The sequence below is a fragment of the Lissotriton vulgaris genome, chromosome 1_1, assembly GCF_964263255.1.
Source record: "Lissotriton vulgaris chromosome 1_1, aLisVul1.2, whole genome shotgun sequence".
NCBI classification, from domain to species: Eukaryota; Metazoa; Chordata; class Amphibia; order Caudata; family Salamandridae; genus Lissotriton; species Lissotriton vulgaris.
Genome location: NC_141685.1, coordinates 1,511,557,544 through 1,511,567,874, shown reverse-complemented (window position 1 = coordinate 1,511,567,874; position 10,331 = coordinate 1,511,557,544).

Below are 10,331 nucleotides of genomic sequence, written 5' to 3'. Positions count from 1 at the left end.
GTATTAAATTACTGAAAGACTTTAAACAGGTCTCGGCTATATTATTAGCCAACATAAAAGGAGAAGCAGCATCTGTGGCGATTCGCCAGATGGTGAGGGAAACAGATATAAAAGATCCTGTTGAGCTTGCAAAAATCATAGAAAAATGCTATGAAGAATTAGGTAGAGACAGCTTGGGTGGGAAACCGGTAAAGCCCCAACTGCTCGAAAGTCCTGAAAAATTATTTATTAAAAATAATTCAAACACTCCTAAAAAGAGCTGGGATGGAAATAAACAATCCACTCCCAAGGAAAAAGTTTTCCAGTCCAGAGGAAGGTCTCCTCGAAGGAGGGAAAGAACTCCGACTCGAGAACGCCAGTCTCCCCAGAGGGAGCCCTCTGAGAAAAGATAGAACCTTAGAAATAGGGATAATCTGAAAAAACCTGATAGATATCAAAGTATTGATACACGTCCCTCTCGATCTTCTCCACAGAATTCGGAAAGAAGAGGACGGTCAGACCCAGGAGAGCACACCAAGTCCAAAGACAAGGAACCTGCTCAAAATAAGAAATCTCAGTTTCAGAAAAAGAAGGTAGCCAGTATTAGAGTAATCAACCATGCCGAGAATACTGAGGACACAGTTGAAAAACGGGGAGTGGGCATTGACAATGTTGGACAGTGCAGCAGAGATCAGTATAGCACGCAAGATCTTGATGAGTCATCTGGAGACAGTGGACACGAATGAATACATTCAGGTTGAAACTGCCGACACCAGACTTAGCGAGCCCCATAAAATATACGAAATAACATTGCGTATGGAGGGTGATAAGACTAGGAAAATTAAGGGTCTATTTTGGGATAAACTCTCAAAAGGCTATGATATTCTGTTAGCTGAAAAAGATTGGCCCCCGGAGTTTGTCAGGGAGTGCCCTCGTGGCAAAGAAGTGATTATGCCTGCCTTCTCGAATCACATTCCGATTCACAAAAAATACACATATGCAAGGAAATGGGCAGTAGCCCAGGCACCTGCATTGTATAAAAATCATGTAGGATGGGATGAGGACTCTCCTCCTCACAAAATCCAATTAAAAAATGAACCAACTGCCCAAAGGCAGTATCCAATAAAGCAAGAAGCTAAAAAACAGGTCAGGGAGATCTTAGATCAACTTGAATACCAGGGGGTGATTGAAACATGCACCTCTCAAATGAACAATCCTTTGTTTCCTGTCTCCAAGCCAGACAATTCATATCGTCTAGTTTTGGACTACAGACATCTTAATACATGTTGTAAAACTTTTGCAGTACAAAACTCGCATAGTGCAGCCCTAATGAATAACATAGTTAGGAAAAAATATAAAACGACATTAGACATATCTAATGGTTTCTTTTGTCAAAACATTGCACCAGAAAGCAGATACTTGACCGCTTTCTCCGCATTTGGGTCGCAGAAAAAATTCTGTCGACTCCCACAGGGGTTCAAGAACAGCCCAGGACTATTCTCAGCTAGGGTAACAGATTTACTACAAATCTATGATGATGAGGCATTATCTTACGTAGATGATATCTATCTCACAGACGACTTGGATACTCACTTGAAAAGAGTGAACACCATTATACTTGGGTTCGCAGCAGAGGGTTACAAATTCAACTTTAAAAAGTCTCGAATTGCCCATCTGACAGTACTATTCTTAGGGTACGAATTATCAAGTGAAGGGAAAAGCCTAGCGGACAACTTCTTAGAGAAGTGCGCTGTACTCCAAGCTCCAAAAACGCTGAAGAATTTACAATCCATTCTAGGTTTTCTGAATTTCGGAAGAACTTACATCCTAAATTACGCAGAGAGGGTTAAACCTCTCTACGAACTAATTAAACCTGATTTTAAACAAATCAATTGGACTCAAAAACACACAGAAATTTTGAAATCACTGCAAACAGACATGTTAGCAAAAACAAAATTAGATACACGTGACAACACACGTGATCTTGTAATCCGAGTCATCCCAGGAAGATGCGGATTCACATACCTAACCTCTAATGAGGGAGAAAAGGTACCAATTTCAATTAAATCTCACTTGTACACACAAGCAGAAAAAACATTCAGTCACACAGAAAGAACTGTGAACGCAGTGCAAATCGCATTAGCAAATGAACGAGAACTAGCACACGGCAAAAGGATTAACATCCTCACAGCGGAATCCGCCTTCGAAGCGCTATTCAGCCCAGTAAACCTGCCTACAGTATCACTGAATCCGAAATGGATACAGTGCATAGATTCTCTAGGAGCGGAAGACGTGAAATACTATTTCGCCCCACAATACGAAGAACTGAATGATTTAGAGTATGAAGAAGAATATCCTCTGCCAATAGAAATTCTGCCTCTCCCACATTATGCCTGTATAATCTATACAGATAGCTCTGTACAGCATTTCAACGTAGAGAGAAAATCCTACGATACAGCATGTGCGATCATTAAATGTCGTTGGCTGTGCGGTAAAATCAGACCGAAAGTAACAAAAACCGAATCAGTAAAGTACTGTTCGGTTCAGAGAACTGAAATTAGATGTTTAAAGATGGCGCTTGAAAATGCAGAACGTGAATTCCCGACACTTATAGTGTGCGATTCTCATTTTTGCGTCAACTCTTACAATAACAAACTGCAGAGTTGGATTGAAAACGACTACAAAGATGACACAGGTGCCACAATAAAGCATAAATTGCTCTGGAACGAGGTAGCTCTTTTAAGTAAAGAACTACAAAAGACTCACGTGATTCACGCACAGAGTCTTCAACGTGATGGCCTTCACGTTGCAGGGAATTCATTGGCTAATACAGCCACCGCGGAAGCAACTAAACCGGCTTCCGTAGCCACAAAAAAGCGTACAGATAAATACATAGACGGGGAAACCCTGCTGGCAGTAAAAACGACCGTAAAAGGCGACTGTGCAGCACTACCCGTAAACTATCCACTCAATTATGCATACATAATCGATGCAAACTCCGTTCCTTTTGCTCGAATCCCTGGAGTGGGGGATAGAGTAATTCCAAACACGAACAGGAGAATATTTTTAATAGCTGACGCACATATGGGTTTGGGTCTGAGGCACCAAACAATCAAAGCCTCTCTGAAAGAATTACAATCAGTATACTGGTGGCCGGGAATGAGTGTAGAACACCAAATATATGCAAAAAACTGCAAAAATTGCAATAGGGATCGCAGTAGCGAACCTTGCTACCGGCTACCAGTCAGAAAGAGCGTAACGCTGCCTACACCCCATCCTGCGTCCTATTAACAATTAAGACGAAAAGCACTTAAAAAATGAGGCCCCAGCGCTCGGCTGACGCTAGAACGGTTATAAAAGATTTGCGAGTCTTTATCGGCACATACGCAATTACCACGTTCCATTCTGACCAGGGTCCTGCTTTCAGCTCTCGAGCTTATAAGGAGGCCATGGCTAGCATGGGAATTGGGTTGCGGTATTCTTGTCCGTCGCACCCCGAAGGGAACAGTGTGGTAGAAAGAAAAAACAGTGACATAAAGCAATCTATAACAGCGAAGGTATTAGGTTCAGGCGCTGGGTGGGTCAAACATTTAACAAGTGTCCAGACTAGTCTTAATAACATGCCAAGAAATTCTCTAAAAGGTTTCAGCCCATACGAACTATTGTTCGGAATTAGAATGCGCGTTCAGGACCTCAATAGTCAGATGTCAGTGGTACAAGAAGAAACAACGCACTTTGATGTAAAGGATCGTTTGGCTGTTTTACAGGAACTGAACGAAACAAGAAAATCCTTAAGCAACACAAAGTTAAAACAACAGCCACCTACCACTGACGAGGCACCACCAGCAACAGCCCCAGCAAGGCCTGTCTGGATTCCAAAGATTGGGGATCTAGTCAGAGAAAAGATCGCGGTTAAGAAGGAATTTGGGCCTTCTTACAGAAAAGCAGTACCTGTCTTGGCAGTCACCGGAACAAGATCAGTTGTGCTACCGCCCCTTGCTGGTAAAAAGGAGAACAGAGTCGTGTCTATCGATCTGGTAAAACCACAATCATGTGGCCTATAATCAACAGTAGGCCCAGTGGACTCCCAAGAAACAACAGAATACCCAAACTTGCAACAATCCAAGAGGTTCAAACTGAAAGACTAATCACATTCGATCAGCCTGCAGTGCACAATGAAGGACTATGCAATACCATGGAACTCGTGCCTCTTGAGACACAGATTGAAACAGTTCGTCAAGAAACAACACCAGTCTACAATGATGTGGCATCAGAAAGTGTTACCGAGAGACAGATTGAAAGAACAATCCCATCAATTGACAGAACTGCCTCTGGTTATTTCATCAACTTCGACAACTTCTCTGAAGATTTAAACGACCCCGAAGTGATGCCAGAAACAAAAAAGTATTCTAAAGAAAATACAACAGGACTCCTTCAACAAATCAAAGAACTATATCTGGATTCACCGTTGATTGAGCATTGGATTATTTCAGGGGTATTCATACTCCTACTATGCCTAATTTTAGTTTTAATTTTAGGAAAGTTTATTACAATTGAATGGACACAGCAAGTCAGAACATCAACCTAGTCCTGAAACCACACAGATCATCCCATGTGAAGAAAAGAGAACTGTCAACAGTAAATGTCACAGCAATTCCAATACCTGGTGGGGTAGTATGGGAGAAAACAGACTATGAGATCTATGGTCCGGTCGAAATCCTGAAGTATCCTCATCAACTAAAGGTTTCCTTAAGTGACTTTGTGACACCTAGTACATTCTCTGATGATTGGGACTTTAACAGTATTAATGACATGATGTCTGATTTAGTAATGTCAGCTAGATTCACAGATCATGATTATTTACAAGGTTCATCTAGTTATGAGCAATTATTCTGTTACACCCACTATGGGGATCATTATTTGCACAAATCTGCACAGCCTAGAAATGTTTTTATGTATAATCAATGGGAACATTGTTCTACACCACCTAAAAGTAGTTCTAAAGCATTTTTTGAGAAATTCAAATACTTCTCAGGGTTTAACACCAGTAATGCAGAAACGTTTTATTACAAACTGTTAGATAAAACAGGAATGAAAACAATGCTGACAAATTCTAAATTGATATATTCAGAAGCATTTTATGACAAAATGATGACATTTGGTTTTGATTATTGGAAAAATAATATTGAAACGAAAACAATCTGGGGTACAAAAGATTGGCAGGTGCAAGGCATTGAAGCACTATTTAGAACCTGCATGATACCAGAACAAATGTTGTTTTTAAATGACACAATACACCAAACATCTTGTCTTGGCCTAGCTAAGATCAAAGACCTTAAAACACCGTCTATACCAAAGCCAATACCTGAAAATGCAACTGCAGATATTGAGTTAGACGTAACACAAATTTTAAATTTAAACAGAACACATCCTGATTGGAAAAAGTGGTTAATCTGGCCTACTGACACAAACAGCTGTCAAGATAGATTCCTGAATAAAACACAGGGGTTAAAAATGACCAGATTAGACTCGAGATATTCCCAGAGACAACATCCAGGGATTATAACAACATACAGTGTAGGGAAACTCTGCCTCGAATGGCTAACAACATCCACACTGGCTGAAATTAAGCAACACTTATCTTTACTAAAAGAAGGTGCTGATTTGCGCGATTTCATTCTTGGACCACGCAAACAGCGTCAAAAGCGTTTCATAGCGACCAGTATCTATGCTGCTTACAACGAGGCTTGGAAAGTCAAACAAATTGAAACTGCTGAAAAAATACGAGAAATTGATCGTATTAATTTGGAGAAATCACTTTCTGTAGTAGACAATGGGTTAATGACTCTGTCTTCCAGAATATATTCGTTGGACAATATTGTATCCTCTGCCTTTGATGTGATAGACAGAGATTTGCTAATGTTACAACATGGCCAGTCTCAATTACGTTCTATTATAGAATTAGGCTGGACGCTGCAAAATCTTCGTTCAGGCTATGTGCCTTGGCGTTTAATCAACACAACGTCATTATTTTCCAGTTTTAACCTTACTGATAAACAGATCAGTTTGGCACAGAAAGGAGCAAACTATACAATCCTGAGCATCGTAAAACTCGAGAGATTACCATTGACAATGTCAGAGAGTCCTGTCATTGAATGGATAATACACGGAATTATAACAATTCCGATAACAACTTTCCGATTTAAAAAGTGCCTTGAGTACATACCTGCTGGCCAGTATGAACAATTGGGTAAAGGATATGTAAAATCTGAATGGAAATTACCATACACTCATTCTTGCTATAGTGACAGCAACAAAAATGCATTTCTTAGTGGTAATAACTGTAAACATTCACTAAGCGGTATACTTTTGTGTCAGGGTATTAATTTACACGGAGCATGTGATGAAAATTCTAACAACCTTTCATGCCACCAGCTAGTCACACCTGCAACTCAGATAGAGCCCTTCTTTATGCAACGCGCAAACGGGAGTTACATTCTTAGAACGGATCACAGATGTTGTGGCCTCGTGCCAGGGAAAAGTTATCTAGTAGAAGTAACATCCATGGTCAAATGCTGTATGCAAGCATTGTTTCCGAGTGGGGCTGCAGACTCAGTGACTCCCATCTGGCCTCGTCTGAATCTCTATTCTATACGAATTGATACTTTAAGCAAAGTTAAATCTGTACTTTTACAGACAACAGTGCCTATAACGTCATCAAAAGAGACGTATGATCTTCTAGTTGCAAGGACAGCTACTGAAGTTCATGACCTTTTATCAACAAATTGCCCCGTGCATTTCGTACAAATGCTAAGCCAACTCCTTAACATGTATAGTGCCACAAGCATCCCAGGCATATTCAAGACAGTCTTTACGGGACTGCTAACGCCTTTTCAAGCAATTTTGGGAATCGTTCCTAATTTTGTGCACTCTGTTTTTGGCGGCATACCATTATTTTTGGGACTTGTAGCAGGGATTTTATTTTTGACCCTCCTACTTCGTTATGGCAAGCCTCAGCTCAGACATAGCTCCCATGGGAATGGAAGAGACAATCATAGCAATGCGCTACCGGGACAGGATAACTAACGTCCTCGGATTGGCCAGGCTGAGAGATCTAAACATGACCTTGTTCCTTTCATTCAGACCTGTATGGCAAAATTGCATTTTACCTGTGCTACGATGTATGCTTTGCGGCGATGAATGCGTGTTGGACATCTGTCTTTCACTTCCATCAGCAGTACCAATGGACGTCGATACTTTGCTCAGTCCAATAACGGCTCACGCATTGTGTTGTCCCCGGCGGCTACCAATCCTGATGACGGCATTTGTGGAGACTCCTGTACTACAGCCAAGTGGTAACAGTGGAGCAAGTGACAAAAGCAACATCACCCAGGTACGGCCCTCTGTGAGCATTGCTGCTCCTGATTACGATGACAGCAATCATTCTCACACTTGCCAAGTTACAGCGCTATCAAATTTGGTTGAACTGTCACCTGAATTTGTAGACCAATTCTTTGCGAGCCTGTCTGATATGATGTTCCCACCTATACAGAAACAATAACTTTGAGAAGCTTTCCGACACACAGCGTTCCCATGAAACTCTGAATTCGGCCTTCACTTCTAGTCAACAAAGACTGCTAGCTGCGTTGGAACTCTGTTTCCCCGTTCAAGCATTAATTCTCTTTGGATTGGATATTTTTCAAATATTGACATTTTTTTGGCACGAACAAATCTTTGCTTGAGGTAAAATCTATTCTTGAAGAACAGAAGTTCATACTTCTATTTTTTACACACACCTAGAGACATAACAACTTACATTAGCCTCTAGCACACATTTTGCAAATGCATTTATATGTGATGATTTATCTCGCCCTTCATCTGTCAGAGATACTTCATGTGTAATTTTTATGCATAATCGTTCATTGATTTCACATGCCATAATTTTTGAATGATTTCTATGCTTCAAAAACGTACAGTACCTAAAATCCATGTATTACAAGTACGCCTATTTCGAATGCATTTATGTATTTTGGGGTGGGCAATGTTACACATGCATCCTATTGCTTTAGTTTTAGTAATTTGATGGACATGTAAACGTGGAGTGGGTGTTGCGTGTTTATCTAGGGTCCTGATCGATACTGTGACCTTATGCCCCTATTCGGCTATAAATCCATTTTATTTCCTATATTGGCATAACCGTTCAAGTGCGATATTCAGAAAGTCATCTCTGACCTCACACGAACAGAGCCACGTTCAAGGATATCTCTCTCTGCCACTTCCTTTGCGACCAATTAGTGCAATGACAGAGCAGAAGTCACTATCTGATATTCCTAGATTAACACTCCGAGTTCTTCAACAAGATAAAAACTCAGCAAACTGGGAAATCCCCCTTGCTATGTTTTGATTAGTAATAGAACTCTAATGAGCAACTGATAGCTATCACTTCCTAGTGATATCTTTAATTGAAGTCTTATGTCCAGCAAACTTGCGTCAAACTCGGCACCTGTCAGGTATAAATACTACCAACGTTGCCTTAAGCAATTGTGGTCGAGAGCTGTTGTGCACCCTGTTGTGCATACCGTTGCTGTTGCCGAGCACTGTAGCACTCTGTCGCTGCAGCCTGCTGTCCCTGTGGTGGTGAAGCTACTGATACCATTATCGCTGCTAAAGCGCGAACGATGGTGCAGTACGCTTAGGAGCCGAACAGACGTCCCTCTGCGAAGAGCCTAGCAGATCCAGCTGCCCGCGGACGCTGTCCCCCGCCTCCTCCTCTAGACGCGCTGAAGAAGAGCCGCTGCCTTTCTCGTGCAGAGAAATCCAGCTCCGGCGTTTCCGGTCTACCCAACCGGGTGACAGGGATATCGAGCTTCCCCTGAAGGAGATACCAAACCTCCATCATTTTATTCAGAGGTATGGTGCTGACTAAACCCTTAAATGAGAATTCTTGAAACAAACCTTGGCAAAACCAACTTAACTTAAGCTACTTACTTACTCCCCTTTTCACGTGTTAGGCTTAGGTCAGGCACACTGGGGTAGGCTTAGTTAGAAGCACCAGTTGAGTATTTTAGCCTATTGTATATATGACTGTATATATGTTTTATTACTTTTAACCATTGTATGGCTAAGAAACCATATCAATCATTTTACAGTATTATTTCGCAATACTTATCTTACTGTACGTACTTTTTATCATAACAAGTTTTGCAATTGTGGCAATACATTTCTCTTGTACGAGAAGAAAGACTGTTCAATAAATGTTAACCCTTTATTGACAAACGCCCGTCTCTCTATTCTCTACATCTCGTGAAAGTAAACTGCACTAGACTGACTGAGTGAAATACATGTCTATTGTTTCACACAACCCTAGAGATTGACTCTTGATCTGAGGAGCAAAGTTGTCATGTTGCACGGTTGTTGGAAAACTGAATCCCTTCTTGTCTGTGCCAGGGAAGCTGATCACTTCCTATGCAGAGAAGAAAGTTTCCAGTGACCTCTGAGCTAGTTGGTAACACAACCCAATTAAGTTTAGCATAGTCAGTGGAGGCCTGGAATATCCGCAGTTCCACGTCGATACTACTGTTTATGTTATTCCAATGCGCAGGGCCAAGTGGGAAACTAGGAACTACACTACACCGCGACTTAAAGCAATCTTTGACAGCTCGAGTTATAGGCACTGGCAGTAACTGGTTAGCCCACCTCATAGGCGTGCAGCGTGCGCTTAATAATCTCCCTAGAAGGTCTCTGGGTGGGCGGACCCCATACGAAATGCTCTTTGGAATCAAGATGTATGTACCTGACCTTGATGGGCTGGACTACAAGGCCCAGGCCAGGGCCTTTGACGTAGATGAACATTGCAATGTTTTACAGAATCTACAAAAGACCAGAGACAGTCTTGCAAAGGAACATTTGCCCTCCACATCGGATGATGCGCTGCAGATCCCGGTAGTTGGCTGGCTACCCCAAGTTGGAGAACTGGTTCGAGAGAAGATCGATAACAAGAAAGAGTTTGGTCCCTCATATCGAGTACCGGTTCGAGTTCTTGGAGTGAAGGGCACAAGAACAGTCATTTTACCACCACTTCCAGGTCGTAAGGAAAACAGATTTATTTCTATTGACAATGTCAAGACACACAGGGTGGCAGATTCTTCATAGCATGACACCGGCTGTATCCTGTCCTTCCATGGTGAGGCACTCTGTGCTGGCTATTACATCTGGTGCAGAACAGGAGGTGTCCCTTGAGATGCCTGCCATATCCAGCCCTTTATTAAATACAGTTCCTGATACTAACATTGATGAGCTAAACTACACTTATCCTGCTGATTTGTCGATGCCTGATTTACAGACCCGTTTGG